Source organism: Corythoichthys intestinalis, chromosome 7 (genome assembly GCF_030265065.1).
Source record: "Corythoichthys intestinalis isolate RoL2023-P3 chromosome 7, ASM3026506v1, whole genome shotgun sequence".
Taxonomy (NCBI): Eukaryota; Metazoa; Chordata; class Actinopteri; order Syngnathiformes; family Syngnathidae; genus Corythoichthys; species Corythoichthys intestinalis.
In genome coordinates, this window is record NC_080401.1 from 57,480,810 (window position 1) to 57,499,398 (window position 18,589).

Here is an 18,589-nt window from a genome sequence, read left to right on the forward strand (position 1 = left end):
GTGGCCAGGGGTGTCCACGGCCACCCCTATAAATTGGTTGGCCACCCCACTGGCCACCCCGCTTGCCAGTATATCGTTAGATTGTTGTAGCATCAGTTATGCATTTCATCCCAAATGAATGCATTTATTTTGTTTTGTTAAATGTAGGGCTGTCAAATTTATCATGTTACGGGCGGTGATTAATTTTTAAAAATTAATGACGTGAAAATATTTATCGCAATTAACGCATTCGCTGTACGACTCATTCACGCATTGCAGCAAACAGCCTACAATGGCGCCATTTTACTTATATACAGAGATAAGAGGCAGAGTGGAGTAGATACAAGCATTCATTTGGGCCGTGCTTTTAATTGGCAAAAGCTTTTTAATCTCTCCCACAGCACCTATAAATACTGTGGGAAGCGACGTGGGGAAAAATGATAGGAGTTGATCTTTTTCTTAACACCCTGAAGTGTACCCAACTCAGAGAAGATATAGCATTTGCAGCCACCACACACAGTCATGGTTGCACCACTTCCCATTATGCATTTGGGCAGAACAGTTAAGTCGCTACAGTATTATTTACTGAAAGTTCAACAAATACATTAGATGGCAATATTTAGTCACAAACTCACATTTATCCTTTAAGAATTACAAGTCTTTCTATCCGTGGATCCATTTCACAGAAAGAATGTTAATAAAGTTAATGCCATTTTGTGGATTTATTGTTGCAATAAACAAATACAGTACTTATGTACAGGATGTTGAATGTATATATCCGTCTTGTGTCTTATCTTTCCATTCCAACAATAATTTACAGAAAAATATGGCATATTTTAGAGATGGTTTGAATTGCGATTAATTACGATTAATTCATTTTTAAGCTGTGATTAACTCGATTAAAAATGTTAATCATTTGACAGCCCTAGTTAAATGTACACCTTATGCCTAATATATACATAACACAATAAAACAGAATTGTTGTGGAACTGAAAATGTTGACTGGACAGTAATGGACTAGGCACATTAAATCATTAGTAACATCAAATATTACACTGTACACCAAAGTATATCAGTAGCCGTGTCCTTTATTAAGTTAAGTTTTCCCCTGACCTTTTTACTGCGACAATATAATGAAAACCTGAAATTATGGCTTTTAGTTTTGGCCACCCCAAGATTTTAAGTGGCCCCATCTGGCCACCCCTATGAAAAATTTCTGGAGGCGCCACTAGCAGGATGGTTGTGATGTAGCTGTGCATTAGCAGTGTTAGCGCCTAGCTTGAACTCTGCTTTTATGCATTAGGCGGGCTTGACCACAGTAATAAAAAAGTAAAAGGAGGAAAAGGATAAAACTGATGATGCTCAGTTTTCTTTCCATGCGCCAAATATGCAAAAATTCAGTATTGCTTACATGGCTGAGTCGGGGCAAACTGACACACACCGAAGGAATCTGACCTCTTGGCTAGACTGCCGGAATCACGCCAGCTGAACCGCGCTAGCGTAATTCCAACGACCCGGGCCGACGGAAACCCGGCCAAAAGGCCAGACTCCGTGCATTCACCTTAGTTTTAACCCCTTGTACTGACTACATTTTAAAAGCTGAAAAGAGGCTTCAAAACACAAGTTGACAATTTATTTCAAGTCTGCAGCAATCAGACGTGATCATGATGATCATCATTTACAGCTTACTTCAACCAGTCTCTGGCTTCACCTTATCGCCAGATCAACAACTCAACTCCACGAGTTTGTGACTCTAGCTACTGATAATCCCAGAAATCTGTATTGTCTCGCTTCAGCTGATTTTGCCTTTGTTCAGAGATCCTGCATTGCTCACCTGCGCACCTACCAACTACCCGCCTGACCATTTGGAAACAGACTGCCTTCACACACTGCAATAAACAGTTGTATCCACTGCCACCTCTCCTTTCTTCTCTGTGCTTGGGTCCCCCGCTCACCCAGAACCCCAACATTCCCGAGAAAAAATGACAAAGATTAGTTAAACATTCAGTCTTTTAAAGGCTCTGGTGAGGCGGGCTGTGGGCAGGAAGAACGGTGTGTTTAGGCGTTATTTAGGATTATTCTCTGTGTGGACTTGGGCAGGAGCGTGCTTTTTCTATTTGCAAAGTGTTTGGACTTTGCATTTCGCCTGACACCTCTCGGCCACCGTAGGCTTCCGTAGTTAGTTGGCGTCCTGTATCTGTTCTGCCCTTATCTACTTCTTGTCTTGGCGCTGCAAATTCTAATCATTTCCAGTCCAACTGTTCATAATATCAAATATATTCTGCTTGTTTTTCTTAAACTATGATATAAATGCAATTTATTTTATATTGGATGTGTCATAGTAATACAAACAGTTCAATAGTAAATATTACAGATGTCCGATCACGTCATTTTCAAAGTATCAGAATCGGCCAAAATATATCGGACATGCCTTTAAAAAAAAAAAAAAAAAAAAAAAAAAATATATATATATATATATATATATATATATATATATATATATATATATATATTTTTTTTTTTTTTTTAATTAAATCGTTTTCTAATTGTATTTAATGTTACAGACATAATGTGTTACACTCTTCCAGAGTTTTTAGTTTAAGCTTAAGGTAGAGTTATCAAATTTACCGCGTTAACGGCAAGAATGAATATTTTTTACATTTATCACGTTACAATATTTAACGCATGCGCTGCATGACCCACTCACGCATTGTCGCGTTCAATCTATAATGGCGCCGTTTTACCCATACAGTATATAGAGCTAAAAGGCAGCGTAAAATGAGTAGATTGAATTTTGGCAGCCTTTGGAGCCTTTTTTTAAATGGCTAAAGCCTTACAATCCCTCTCCCAGCGATTTAGAATAATCGTGGGATGCAATGTGAGGAACAAAGGTAGTAATTGATCTTTTTCCTAACACCCTATGTTATTTCGCAACGCAGAGAAGATATATCAATTGGTACCACGACACACAGTCATGGTTGCACTTCCCATCATGCATTTGGGCAGAAGTTAAATGGCTACAGTATCATTTACTGAAAGCTCAACAAATACACTATATGGCAATATTTAGTCACAATATACAAAGTCACAAGTCTTTCTATTCGTGGATCCCTCTCACAGAAAGAATATACAGGTGTTTTTTTCCTCCCCTAAGTACAGTAGTTAATAACCGAGCACATTTTGAATTTTTCGTCGAACATATCAAAAAGATTTTTAAAACTACATAATGGAGATGTTTGAGCAATGGATTAAATCAGACAGCTTGTACATCAACCCGCCTAAAATAAAATGTATCCTATTCCAAGACGTAACGTTTTACCGCTTTAATACGTTTGTAACAGCTGGAAAATTGTGTAAAATCAAATGAAGCCTTCATAATCTCCCCAGTGCAGCCTTTTCTTTTATTGTATTTCGTTCGCTATATAAAAGTAAAAAGATTCCCGTAGAGACTTTGCGGTGCTGGACAGTGCTAAATCATTGCTTCCAAAGAGGAATAGTGAAGCGGCATAAAAGATGGATGGCGTGCCAGCAGCCCTCTGGAGTTTAGGGCCAATGTTCTCTGGCGAACGCTCGCAAGGCTGCCAATTAGACCTTTGCCGCATAAATCACACTTTAAGGCTACGTGTCATCGCGGAGACCCAAAACACGAAACGCAGTCGAGCTTTTCTCGATTTGGGATTCGCATTAGCTATCAAAGTGGCGGCTCGGGGGCCGGATGTGGCCTGATGCATCATTATATGTGGCCAGCAAAACTTTCCTGTTTCTGGGTAAAAAAAATTCTGTGAAGTAAAATGTTGATGAAAAACTACAGAAATCAGAATATTTACATTTTATATTAGGGCTGTCAAATGATTAAAATTATTAATCGAGTTAATTACAGCTTAAAAATTAATTAATTGTAATTAATCGCAATTCAAACATCTATAAAATATGCCATATTTTTCTGTAAATTATTGACTGAATGGAAAGATAAGACACAAGATGGATATATACATTCAACATACGGTACATAAGTACTGTATTTTTTAATTATAACAATAAATCAACAAGGTGGCATTAGCATTATTAACATTCTCTTAAAGCGATCCATGGATAGAAAGACTTGTAGTTCTTAAAAGATAAATGTTAGTACAAATTATAGAAATGTTATATTAAAACCCCTCTTAATGTTTTCGTTTTATTAAAATTTGTAAAATTGTTGATGTCAATAATTACACCATGCTCACTCATGTGCTTAAACCCATAAAATCCTTTGGACCCAAGCGCCAGCACAGGGCGCCAAACACCAGAAAACAAGTAACAAGCGGACATTACACTGCTGTCATTTTAATCTGTTCGAGCGGGGCATGTGCGTTAATTGCGTCAAATATTTTAACATGATTAATTAATTTTTAAAAATTAATTAACGCCCATTAACGCGATAATTTTGACAGCCCTATACTATACTATACTATACTACAGTACAGTATACTATACGAGGGCTGTCAAACGATTAAAATTTTTAATCGAGTTAATTATAGCTTAAAAATTAATTAATCGTAATTAATCGCAATTCAAACCATCTATAAAATATGCCATATTTTTCTTTAAAGTATTGTTGGAATGGAAAAATAAGACACAAGACGGATATATACATTCAACATACATAAGTACTGTATTTGTTAATTATAACAATAAATCAACAAGGTGGCATTAACATTATTAACATTCTCTTAAAGCGATCCATGGATAGAAAGACTTGTATTTCTTAAAAGATAAATGTTAGTACAAATTATAGAAATTTTATATTAAAACCCCTCTTAATGTTTTCGTTTTATTAACATTTGTAAAATTTTCAATCAAAAAATAAACTAGTAGCTCGCCATTGTTGATGTCAGTAATTACACCATGCTCACTCATTGTGCTTAAACCCAAAAAATCCTTTGGACCCAAGCGCCAGCAGAATGCGCCAAATACCAGAAAACAAGTAACAAGCGGACATTACACTGCTGTCATTTTAATCTGTTTGAGCGGGGCATGTGCATTAATTGTATCAAATATCTTAACGTGAATAATTTAAAAAATTAATTAACGCCCGTTAACGCGATAATTTTGACAGCCCTATACTACACTACACTACACTATACTATACTAGGGCTGTCAAGCGATAAAAAACTTTAATCGAGTTAATTACAGCTTAAAAATTAATTAATCGTAATTAATCGCTCATCAAACCATCTATAAAATATGCCATATTTTTCTGTAAATTATTGTTGGAATGGTACATTCAACATACGGTACATAAGTACTGTATTTGTTTATTATAACAATAAATCAACAAGGTGGCATTAACATTATTAACATTCTCTTAAAGCGATCCATGGATAGAAAGACTTGTAGTTCTTAAAAGATGAATGTTAGTACAAATTATTATAGAAATTTTATATTAAAACCCCTCTTAATGTTTTCGTTTTATTAAAATTTGTAAAATTGTTGATGTCAATAATTACACCATGCTCACTCATGTGCTTAAACCCATAAAATCCTTTGGACCCAAGCGCCAGCAGAGGGCGCCAAACACCAGAAAACAAGTAACAAGTGGACATTACACTGCTGTCATTTTAATCTGTTCGAGCGGGGCATGTGCGTTAATTGCGTCAAATATTTTAACGTGATTAATTAAAAAAAATAATTAACGCCCGTTAACGCGATAATTTTGACAGCCCTATACTATACTATACCAATTCAACGGCCGTTCGTTCTGTTTAATCGGGTTGTGGGTCTTACAAAATGCGCTACTGCCCTCCAGTGGCCAGTTTTATTGCTTTAAAATGGATTTTCAGAGTTGTGCTTTGGAGCTAAGTTGAATCAGACCCCAGAGATGTCGCTTGTGAAAAAAAAACGTAAAAGACATATAAATATGTCTTTGGGACACTGAAACAATTAAAAATAGAACATATTTATACATTTTTAGGAGCAAATGAGTTAAGCAAAAGCAGTCATCCAAAAAATTTACTCAAGTGATATTATTTTGATGTAACGCTACTCTCACTTGAGTAAAATTTTTGGCTATTCTACCAACCTCTGATCATAACATAACACATAACAGAAAAAAACTCTCAAGGACCTTTGCCCGAAATTGAACAGGAAGCGAACCATCTCAGTTTGAAGCCGACGTTTGAACGGCGTTTTGTGATCGTACCGACCGCAGCAGAATTTGTGGGATTTCAAGTGATGTCTTTTCAATCTTGGCATGTCCTGGAAAAAAATATACCCGCAATGCAGCACAGTCCTCATCGTGTCCAATTTCAAATTGATTCCACGCAAGAATGCGAAGCCGTTTCTTTTAGGTTGTACATTAAGATGTCAGTCTACATTGGGGCGCGCGACGCTATTGGGTTTAGCTCATTTCACCCCGGGAGGGGGTTGAAATGAAATGAGAGCGGTCCACCCCGAATGAAAAGCAATATTTCAGCTTGTTACGTTTCAGTTCACGTGGAGTTGCTAAAATCCTCTAGAGTCTTGTTCTCAACCCAAAAATAATGGCGGAATTCTTTTCAGGAGGCAGATCAAACGTTCGCCGGTCCCCAAAAGACGAGAGAGAGGCATCCAAGCTGGTAATTGTCGCTGATAGATGTCGGAAACCCGATTCCAAAATAAGCGCGCCCTCCTCCTGGGGCCGAGCGTGGACGCCAACCTCATCTTTTCTTACACCCGCTCTGTTTAATGATACAACTTCAACACCTCGGCCCCCTGCTGGACACTTCACGTTTTACTGGTAATCCACTCCGCCAGCTCGCCCCCACCCCGGCACACCAGGATGGGGGGGCTTCCTCTCATAATAGAAACCTCATTGAGGGAATTAAAAACAGTTTAGGTTTGCGTTAGGAGCCCGTAAACAATAAAATGTTGATATATAGATCGGTTTAAGCATTCGTACTTCAAGGTGGCATAAGTTCAACAATTAAACTAGTAAACTGGAATTGAATGATCATGTTTCAGTGCCATTGACGGCAATAGATGTCTAATTGTTGACTGGCAAGGATCATTCAATAGCTGGGTTATGAAGAACCATACTTTGTTTTACCAGTGATTACCATAGAACAGTAAAAGGTAGAATGAAACTTTTTTTCATGCTTTTCACTGTTTTGGGTACCATTAACAGCAATTTATGTCCAATCCATTTTGACGAACGGGGAACGGGAAGTGATCGTTCAAAGGTTAGAATTAGGAAGGCCAGGTTACAGAGTATGTGTTGTGCATAGGCGGAGTTTGATTTTTGGGGCAGCGGAGGACAACATGTTGATGACCCCAAAACACAGTGTCAGTAATACATTTAACTTACAAGAAAATTTATAATGATAAGTTGAAAATGAGCGTTATTTTGTTTCCCATCGGTCTTAGGGGAATTCTAAATCAGGCTGCTGGCAGGACAGCTATACTTTACGCCAAGATCGTCATTCGTTGAATATGGTATGCCCGCCGGTGTCGTGCCAATGTAGTTACCCCAGCCAAAAATGGTATCCCCTAGGTGGAGCCATATGGAGGTAGATTTGTGTCTTCATTATTCGATCAAAAAAAAAAAAAAAAAAAAGTTGCTTCAATCAAAATATACTGGACATGTTCAATTTAAAAAAAAGTGTTTTAATGCAAAAATAAATTTGAAAGTACAAAAAATATATAGAAGTATTTGAAAGCTATTTTTATTTGAATTTTGTTGTTGTTGATTGAAGTAATGTTGTTTTGTGTTTAGGCATCAATTTGGGTAGGACATTTGTGTCTTTATTATACAATCAAAAAATAAGTTGCTTCATGCAAAAAAAAAAAAAAAAAATATATATATATATATATATATATATTTTTTTTTTTTTCAAAAGAAAAAGCACTTGAATCCGAAAAAAAGAAAAAATTCAAGTCACAGGAAAAGTTTTTGAATGTGAAAAAATATTTGAGACCCAAAAATTTGCATTTGGACACTTAATTTTTCATTTGAAATGCTTTTTGTGTTTGGGCCAGTTAAAATGAATTGGACGTCCATTGCCCTGAATGGAAGTAAAAAAGTAAAACAAAAATTTTTTTTCCAATTTAAATTATTTTAGTTTTGGCTTAGTTTTATTTATTTATTTATTGAAAAAAAATAGATTTGTTTTCTCAGTAGTAAAAAAAAAAAAATTTCAAAACTCCATAAAACACAACAAGCGAGCGTTTCACTTTACTGTCATTTAAATGTGTCTGAGCGGGGCATCTGCGTTAATTGCGTCAAATATTTTAACGTGATTAATTTAAAAAATTAATTAACGCCCGTTAACGCGATAATTTTGACAGCCCTAAAAAAAAAAAAAAATATATATATATATATATATATATATATATGTGTATTAAAAAAAAGGCATGTCCGATATTTTTTTGCCGATTCCAATCCCGATCGATCGGGACATCTCTAATTATAATGTAAAAAGGGATATGTAAAACTGGATAACTATCATGTAAAACATGATACTATCATGTAAAAACGTGATAGTATCATGTTTTACATGATAATCATCATCGCGTGAAAATGTGATAATTATGTAAAAACATGATAATCATGTAAAAAGAGTACATGTAAAACTGGATAACATGTAAAAACGTGATAGTTATCATGTAAAAACGTGATAGTTATCATGTAAAACATGGTACTATCATGTAAAAAATGTGATAGTATCTTTGACATAATTATCATGTAAAAACTGATAGCTATCATGTAAAAATGTGATAATTATCATGTAAAATAATGATATTATCATGTAAAAAAGTTATCTAGTTTTACATATCTCCATCATGTAAAAACGTCATAATATCATTCAAAAACCTGATAGCTATCATGTAAAAAAATGATAATTACCATGTAAAAACATGTTTCCATCATGTAAAAACGTGATACTGGACTTTTTCCTTTTTGGATGGAAGCAATACGCTACCGTAATTTCTGTTCTTTTTAAAATGCTTTTTTTCCCCATTCATTTTTTTTCATCTTATCACTATTTTCCTCCCAAAATGATTTCTTCACATAATTCATTTGTCTAAAATTATCTATACATATATATGTTTTTTTTTTTTAAATTGCTTATCGCAAAATACATGCGGGCAACACTAATACGACAAGATGTCAATCGGGGACCGCAAAATATTGTCCTTGGGCCGAAATTGGCCCCTGTGCCATAAGTTTGAGACCATTGTTCTTATATGACTGTAATAAAACTATTTAAGATTAAAAAATCATATTTCGTGCATGAAAGAGAAAAAAAATCCTTTTGCTGACTACCTACAGTATGTAGTACTCCAAGTGACTTGGACTGGACATTTCAGTACAGTTGATGTAGGCACAATTTAACAATATTTAGCAATTTTTGTGGGGCGTCATTGAAATTTATTTGAGTCTTCCAAAAACATTTATTCAACTCCGAACCTCCTCATCGGAGCTGACCGCCCGTCCGCTCTTCTGGAACTGATTTAAGTGGAAAGAAAACAGAACCAAAATGTTGGAGAGCAAAAGGAGCTCTGATGTTTGCTTTGTTGACGTGCGGTCTCGCCATTTCATCTCCGTAAAAAATGGCTCCACGACGACACATGGGCAGTATTTAGCGTGAAGTCGTTCTTCGCCCGTCAGTCACTGCGACGTAACTTTAACCGACACGGGCCCGTTTCGCCCGCTCGGCGTTCATAGCCCAGCCGTCTAATCGGAGCCGACAAGCTATTTTGGGGGCCGTTAGCTATCACGACGTCGCCGTTTAGGGCAAATTATGCCCATTTGCTTTTGATGTCGCTCGCCGCCAAATTGTCGATCTGCTCGCTTCAATTTGATGTCACGCTAGCCAGATGTCTCCAGAAACAACATCTTAAATATGGCAGGGAATTGGAGGTAAGGAAAAGAAGCTGTCGTTGCAATAATGTTTATAAACGGCAAGCGTAAAATAGGTACGTGGTACTTCCGGAGAGCGATGTGAGTGAGCTCAACTGAAAATCGTGACAAAAAAACGATTCGGCCTGCCAAAAATGTTGAGGTTTTTTCAATTTACTTTCAAAAAGGAAGATAAATCAAGTGAACCCTGTGGTTTGCGGAAGATAAATGCAGAAAATTTTGTTGAAAAGATGAACACGGATGATCATAGAATGGCGTGAGAGCTGCTTCCAACAGCAAAAGATGGATGGGACATCTAGCACCGCCATTGGCAAAGCAATGAAGAACAGCGTTAGACACTTACATAATGTAACTACTTTTTGCTGTAACTTCTATAACGTAACGCGTTACATTTTCTCATTCTATACGGCTAAGAGTAAGGAAAGTCAGAACGGGGCCATACTGTCCCAGGTTGGCTTTGGTAGGATTTGTTACTTCCCTCCTAGTGTTGATTTCACCTGTTGTACCTGCTCCTTGCGTATCCACCTCTCTGCTTCCTCTCGTGTCACCCATCCGTTCCTGGTCTTCGCCCAGTTGACGTCGCTCCAGCTCCCGTTCCTGGTCTTCGTCCACACGAGGTCGCTCCAGTTCCCGTTCCTGGTCTTTGCCCCGACGACGTCACTCCAGCTCCCGTGCTTGGTGTTTGCCCCTACAATGACGTCGCTCCCAGTCTTTGCCCCTACAATGACGTCGCCCCCAGTCTTTGCACCGACAACGACGTCGCCCCCAGTCTTTGCACCGACAACGACGTCGCCCCCAGTCTTTGCACCGACAACGACGTCGCCCCGGGCTTTGCTCCGTTGACGACGTCGCATCCAGTCTTCACCCCTACAACGACGTCGCTCCTGCTCCTCCCTCTGATGACGCCACACCCGCTCCTGCTCCTCGTTTCCCTCCATGAATGGCCGAGCCAGTCACCCTTGTCCTAGACGCCCACCTGATCGGCCCGCACGGTTGCCCCACGTTTGGTGTCCTGGATGCCCGCCCTATTGACCTGCGCGGTTGCCCCACGTTTGGCGTCCTGGATGGCTGCCCTATCGACCTGCGCGGTTGCCCCACGTTTGGCGTGCTGGACGCCCGCCCAATCGACCTGTGCGGTCCCCCCACGTCTAGCATCCTTGGCACCCGCCCGATCGACCCATGCAGTCGCCCAACATCTGACGTCCTTGACGACCGCCTGATCCACCTATGCGGTCGCCCCAATGTCTAGCGTCCTGGACACCTGCCCAATCAACCTGTGCGTCGCCCCATATCTGGCGTCCTGGACATCCGCCTGACTAGCCCAAGTGGGCTTGCTTTGCTCCCTCCTCCGGGCCTCCTCACGTGTTTTAGGGCTCCTTGTTTTCAATAGGCACATCTGTGATCAGTCCCTTGAGGGGGGTGGGGAGTTTTGCCTGGCACGGCCAGACTGTTCTCCCTGTGTTTTTCAAACACTGAGAGAATAGTCTGGGACCCAGCCCATTAACGGCCTCTTGAGCAAGTACAAAATCAATCGACAAATCAGATTCGTTTATTTGCGTGACGTGTTCTTAACGAGCGACATCACTCTTCCGCGTCGGAAGTCACAGATGAACACAGATGGCGAACAGGAGAGCCGAGAATATGTTCCAATCCACGGTAACATCAGTTTTAAATTACCAAAACACATCGACACAAGTCATTGACAACAGTCTGTCTCGCGCTAGCCATGTTGATTAAACTCCGCTCTCCTCGTATGTTTACTTCCGCGCGCAAGTCCCTCGTCCCGCCCGTCGCTGATTGGTCCACTCCGCTGTCTGTTTGCTGTGGCTTGCTCCGCCCTGGAAATTTAATCTGCTTAATGGTGGCCAGACTCAATAGCTGGAACAGCGGTGAGTCTGGAATACCAGGCTAGGAAAAGTTAGGATTTGTTTGTTTCCTCCTAGTGTGGCTTGTCCTCGTGGTTACCCATTGATATCTTGTGCCTGCTCCTTGTGCATCCACCTATCTGCTTCTTCTCGTGTCACCCACCTGTGCCTGGTCTTCTCCCCGACAACGACGCTCCAGCTTCCGTGCCTGGTGGTCGCTCTGACCACTTCACTCCAGCTTCTGTGCCTGGTTTTCGGCCTGACGACGCCACACCCACTCCTGCTTCGACGACACTCCCGGTCTTCGCCCCAATGATGACCTTCTCTTCTGGTCTTCTCCCTGACATCTTCGTCCCTGCTTCTCGCCCTGACGATGCCACACCCACTCCTGCTCCTCGTTTCCCTCCACGGCTGGGTGGCACGGATGGCTGAGCCAGTTACCCTCGTCCTGGATGCCCGCCCAATCGACCCATGCGGTCGCCCATGTCTGGCATCCTCGACGGCCCCCCAATCGACTCGTGCGGTTGCCCCACCTCTGGCTTCCTGGACCCCCTTCTGATCAAACCATTTAGTCGCCATACATCTTGTGTCCTTGGACGCCCGCCCCACTAGCCCTAATGGGCTTGCTTTACTCCCTCCTCCGGCCCCCTTAGCGCTTGCCTTTTTTAGTACTCCTCGTTTTCCAAGGGGACAGCTGCGATCCATCCCTTGAGGAGGGAACTGTGAGGATTTGTTTGTTTTCTCCAGGTGTGCCTTGTCCCCATCATTACCCGTTGATTTCACCTGTTGTGACAGCTCCTTTTGTATCCACCTATCTGCTTCCTGTCGTGTCATCCACCTGTGCCTGGTCTTCGCTCTGACGATGTCGCTCTACCTCCCATACCTGGTCTTCGCTCCAACGACTCTCCTGCTCCTGTGCCTGGTCTTTGCCCTGACGACAACGTTGCTCTTGTTCTAATTGAGTAAAACTCTACCCACTGAAGCAATCTGACCTTTTAGCAAGACTGCCAAAATCACGCGTGTCGAACCGTCTGAATTGCGCTAGCGCGGTTCTAACAACCCAGGCCGGCGGAATCCAACAAGCCGGCCGAAGGGCCAAACTCGCCGCGTTCACCTTAGTCTTGGGCTTTACTGTTGTCAGGGCAACGAGAGATAAGGATTTTTCTAACCTCAACGCCACTTGAATGCTGAGTGTTCACTTCTTGGTCACTGGTTCCTCCGTATCAGATGTTCCTGGTGAAAAGACTAGATGTCTCGCCATTTTTTTCTGGACTGTCCAGAAGAGTTGATTGCAGGATTTGGTGGTGAAGACGTAGGCTTGTAGATGTCTTGCGTATCACCTGCTTGTCAGCGTCAGTCTTGCTCCATCAGCTGCATAACCGAGTTAGGCTTCCGTGCTCAGAAAGCGTCCTGTATCTGTTCTTCCCTTATCTGCCCATTGTCTTGGCACCGCAAATTCTAATCATTTGAAGTCCAACTGTTCATAATATCGAATATATTCTGCTTGTTTTTCTTAAACTGTGATATAAATGCTATTTGAATCTGGAATCTGGTTCCATACCGCCCCAACAGAACACTCCGATATCAGAATGCAGGTCTACTGGTAGTTCCCAGGGTTCATAAAAGTACTGTCGGAGCTAGAGCCTTTAGCCACCAAGCCCCTGTTTTATGGAATCAGCTTCCAGCTAGTATTAAAGAAGCCGAGACAGTCTGCACATTTAAGATTAGATTAAAAACGTTCCTATTCGACAAAGCTTATGGTTAGGCTAGTTGAAGTCGGAGTAGACTCACAGTTTAGTCTAAGCTGCACTAGAAGCTATAATGCTGGGGGCAGTACAGCCGCTGAGTTCTATCTCCTTTTCTTACTCTACCTACCACTTGTCTTACTTTATTTCTATTTTCCAATGTTAATATCTAGTTGTCTAGTCTCTTCATCACTAGTCACCCGGTGTCCCCTTTCCCCCCTCCCCTCTGGGGAGGGGCTATTTTTCAGCTGCAGCCTCCTGACTGTCCGGACCCCTGGCTGGATAGACGTCCTCGCTGCTACCCCCGTCTCATCTGACTAGAGGGACTTCTTCTTGCACCTGCACTCCACTGAATTTTTACGGACTATAATTTCGCTTGCTAATTCCCATTAGCCGTTCTGGGGTTCCTGTCTATCCGTCCTGGGAGTGGATCTCTCCTGACTGTGGTACTCCCCAAGGTTTCTCATTTTTCTCCCAATTGACTCTGGAGTTTTTCCTTGCCGGCATGGAGGGTCTTAAGGATAGGGGATACCCAGGACTTGAACTGCATCTATTCATCTTTGTTGCTTCATTTCTAATTGTGTATCATATTGCCTCTGTAAAGCCCTTTGAGACTTCTGTTGTGATTGAGGGCTATACAAATAAATTGAATTGAATTGAATTGAATTATTTAGTTTATATTAGGGCTGTCAAATGATTAGAAATTTTAATCGAGTTAATCACAGCTTGAAAATTAATTAATAGTAATTAATCGCAATTTAGACCAGCTATAAAATATGCCATATTTTTCTGTAAATTATTGTTGGAATGGAAAGTAGACACAAGACGGATATATACATTCAACATACTGTACATAAGTACTGTATTTGTTTATTATAACAATAAATAAACAAGATGGAATTAACATTCTGTTAAAGCGATCCATGGATAGAAAGACTTGTAGTTCTTAAAGGATAAATGTTAGTACAAGTTATAGAAATTTTATATTAAAACCCCTCTTAATGTTTTCGTTTTAATAGAATTTGTAAAAATTTCAATCAAAAAATAAACTAGTAGCTCATCCTTGTTGATGTCAATAATTACACAGTGCTCATTGTGCTTAAACTCATAAATTCAGTTGCAGCAACGCGCCAGCAGAGGGAGACAAAAAACACAAGTAAACAAAGGACATGTCACTGTGCTGTCATTTTAATCTGTTTGATGTGCGTTAATTGCGTCAAATATTTTAACTAGGGGTGTCAAACGATTATAATTTTTAATCGAGTTAATTTCAGCTTAAAAATTAATTAATCGTAATTAATCGCAATTAATCGCAATTCAAATCATCTATAAAATATGCCATATTTTTCTGTAAATTATTGTTGAAATGGAAAGATAAGACACAAGATGGATATATACATTCAACATACGGTACATAAATACTGTATTTGTTTATTATAACAATAAATCAACAAGATGGCATTACCATTATTAACATTGTGTTAATGCGATCCATGGATAGAAAGACTTGTCGTTTTAAAAGATAATTTTTAGTACAAGTTATAGAAATTTTATATTAAAACCCCTCTTCATGTTTCGTTTGAGTAAAATTTGTAAAGTTTTCAATCAAAAAATAAACTAGTAGCCCGCCATTGTTGATGTCAATAATTACTTACACAATGCTCATGGGTGCTGAAGCCTAGAGGGCGGCAAAACTCCGAAAAACACAACAAGTACACCTTTCACTGTACTGTCATTTTAATATGTTTGAGCGGGGCAGTTGTGCGTTAATTGCGTCAAATATTTTAACGGGATTAATTTTAAAAAATTAATTACCGCTCGTTAACGCGATAATTTTGACAGCCCTAATTTTAACGTGATTAATTTAAAAAATTAATTACCGCCCGTTAACGCGATAATTTTGACAGCCCTAGTTTATATTGCTTGTGTTAGAGTAATAAAAATAGTCAAACAGTAAATACAAGAATTATTCTCTTCACCACATGTGGTAGTGTCTGAATAAGCCATGATAGCAATTACTTTACAGTAATGTGAGTATGATGTAATTTAGTATACAAGGGGGAAAAAATGTGATATCGATACAGTATCGTCATCGAACAGTACCGTACAACCAGGTGTCGGAATCGGTATTTTGAGCCAAAAAATGGTGTCACTCTTTAATTTTAAAATACTCCCATCTTGACAATAGGAAACGTTTTCTTTAAGTACCTTTTATCAATATTTATATTTCAAAACATACAACTGTTTTTTTAGTTTTTCGACTCTTCTATTAGCTCCAGATGATCACCTTAAAATGAACCACGTAGGTCCAACAATGTGAAATACGGCAGGCATTGACGTTACAATTGAAGCATTTAAAGAGTGTCACTTCCAGTTATAGTCGGGCCCCGTCTGGAGGTGTCGGTCGGGGTTCATAATGGGGCCATTGAGCAGCGTGAGTTCAACTCACACCCACACCCGACACCTGCAAATTGGACGACCGAGCGAGGCAGCGGCCGACCGGGGGCTTTAATAAACTGAACTCCGAGGAGGCCATAAATCATGTTTCCCCCGGCAAAGCAGCTTGATTCATCTCAATAATGTGGAACTATACTCAAAAATTGAATGCTGGCTTTTATTGGAGTTAAAATGACAACATTGGTTCCGAAAGTAAACAATAGGTTTTCTTGAAATGTGTTTTATTCAAACAAATTCTCAAAAAGTCTATTAATTTATTCTTATAAGAGTCCCCCCACTCCGAAAAAAAAAAGTTGTTTGGAGATACACGGAATTTTTACAGTTAATTTAAAATACTTTTCGACTCCATGCCGGCTCCACCAATGCCCTGATGAGTACACGGAGCCATGACATTTTAAATGAAACTGCCTCAAAGAACCCTTTTTATTACCTTTAGTAGAGAGGGCTCGGGTCAGCCATTCTGGGCAAACACGTGCCTGCGCGTCCCCGCGTCAACAGTGGTGTTTTACAGAGCGTCTGCTTGGCAAAAACACTTTTCTAACCCACTTAAGACTAGGTTATTAGGACAAAATTGCAAACAAGAAGGGGTAATAAAAAGGAAGGAAGCAGACAGAAGAGGAGAAGAACAAATAACGAGACAAGAAACAACAAGAAAAACATTATTTCACGCCTATGCAAACTATGAACATAGTGGTGCTCTCGTTAGCTAATTATATTTACCCGGTGACCATATGAGGGGCCTGATATCCAAAGAGGAAGGTTTAGGCAGGGTGGAATGTACACAATTCACCAATGTGAGGTGGGGAACTCAGTATTATGTAAGTCACATGTGTGTGGAGAAGTTGACATCCTATTCTATGCTACCTAAACGCAAATCCTGGCACCCATTATCTCTCTACCTGAGTGTGTCTAAGTGCACCCAATCATGCGTGAAACCACTCAGATGTTTGATAGTCCTGTAGAAAAGTTGAAAATTTGCACGGGGGCTGCTTCAGGGCCTAGGCACCATCCTGGCCAATCAGGGAGGGGGCGAGCCGGGCTCACCCCTACTCCCAAGCTCTGGCAAATGGGCCACCATCATCCACCTGGGACCCAGGGCAGTCCCCTGGACAATCCGCGCCCCTATTAACCATCCCTCAGGCAAGGCATGAGGGGACGTGCCACTGTCCCCTATGCCCATCCCCCTCAACCCGGACCCCCAGCCACCGCCGCAACCCCTTAAAGTAAAATGGTATTATTAGGACGGGACAAGAAGTAGATTATAAAAACCCACAATCAGCGCTTGAAGTGACCAACAATGGACAGCCCAGAACAATGAAAGGAGATCCTCTCCTACCACAAGGAACATCTGATAACTGATGGACTCCAGGTCTTTATTGGAACACTCATGTTTTGCTGAGGCTGGCAAAACCCTCAATTTCATTCACTGACAACGGTGATGCACCAACCCTTTTGCCCAAACCAAGACTGGCGACGCTCATGGACACCTCCCGAACCTTCGAAAAGCCTGAATATTTCTGTAAGTGGTGTTCACTTCTCAAGATGCCAAAAGGCGAGCTGCCAGAATAGTTTTTTTTTCCACTTTTTGCTTGACAGTTTTCATTGTTATTCTCATTACTTTTTACTGTTCTCGACTTTACTTTGTGGAAAGTCGTTGTTCAAGCTTTTTTTTGGCTTTTAACTGTTCTTGGAGTCAGATAATGGTTACAAAAACATGAACGCGTGGCATGAGACTCCATCATAAGACTTGAGGTCTCATGCAGTACCTCCAACCGATGTGGAACACCACGGGACCTCCAAGGCCCACTAGGCCCAAGGCAGGAAAGGATCCCCACACCGAGGGGGTGACACTCTGCCGGCGATCTGCCTTGGGGCCCAAGGAAGATCCCTGGGTAGATAAGAAGGCAGAAGCAGGAGAACGCCGAGACGCTGCTGCGGGGTGGCACGGGACACGGGACCAGAAGCCTGACCCCTTGCCCCACCACAATCAACAGCCCGGACAAAGATATGCCCCCCCCCCCGGGAACCCCTTCATATAGAAAAGTGTGGGAGCCACCTACTGTCCATTACTGTGGCTGCCATGTCCCCAACTGGTGGCCACTACCCAGCACTGTGATGGAGTTGTATAGGGGGAGGTGGGGAGTGCAGTGTATGCATTAAAATAGGAAAGCCTGGTTGAGGGGGCAGTGGGACTAACACATGGAACTTCTTTCCAGCTGCACATCCCACTGCCTCCCGTCGTAGCTCCACCGTGGAGCCTAATGTACGTGGTGTGCTAAGAGGCACGGGAATGGTGGGGCCCGCAGCGGGAGGGCAACTGTCACATCACCACAGCTGCTACACACCCTCAGTTTATGGTGCATTAAAATTAAGGGGGCGCCGTCCCAGGACTGTACGTCCCCGTTCCGACTCTCCCCAAAACCCCTAAATGACTGTGTATGAACTGAACTGCCAGCCACAGGGCGAGCCAGCGCCCCTGGACAACCACCCCACATCCACGAATGGGGGCCGCACCAGTGCGCCGGCGACCAGTGGACCACCACCATCCCAGCATGGAACAACCAGCCTCAATCCATATCCCACAGACCCCGGGAGGGCCCATCAAGGACCCCGCCGACAGAAGTTATGCGACGGCAACAGAACCGGAGAGGTGCGTGGAGCTG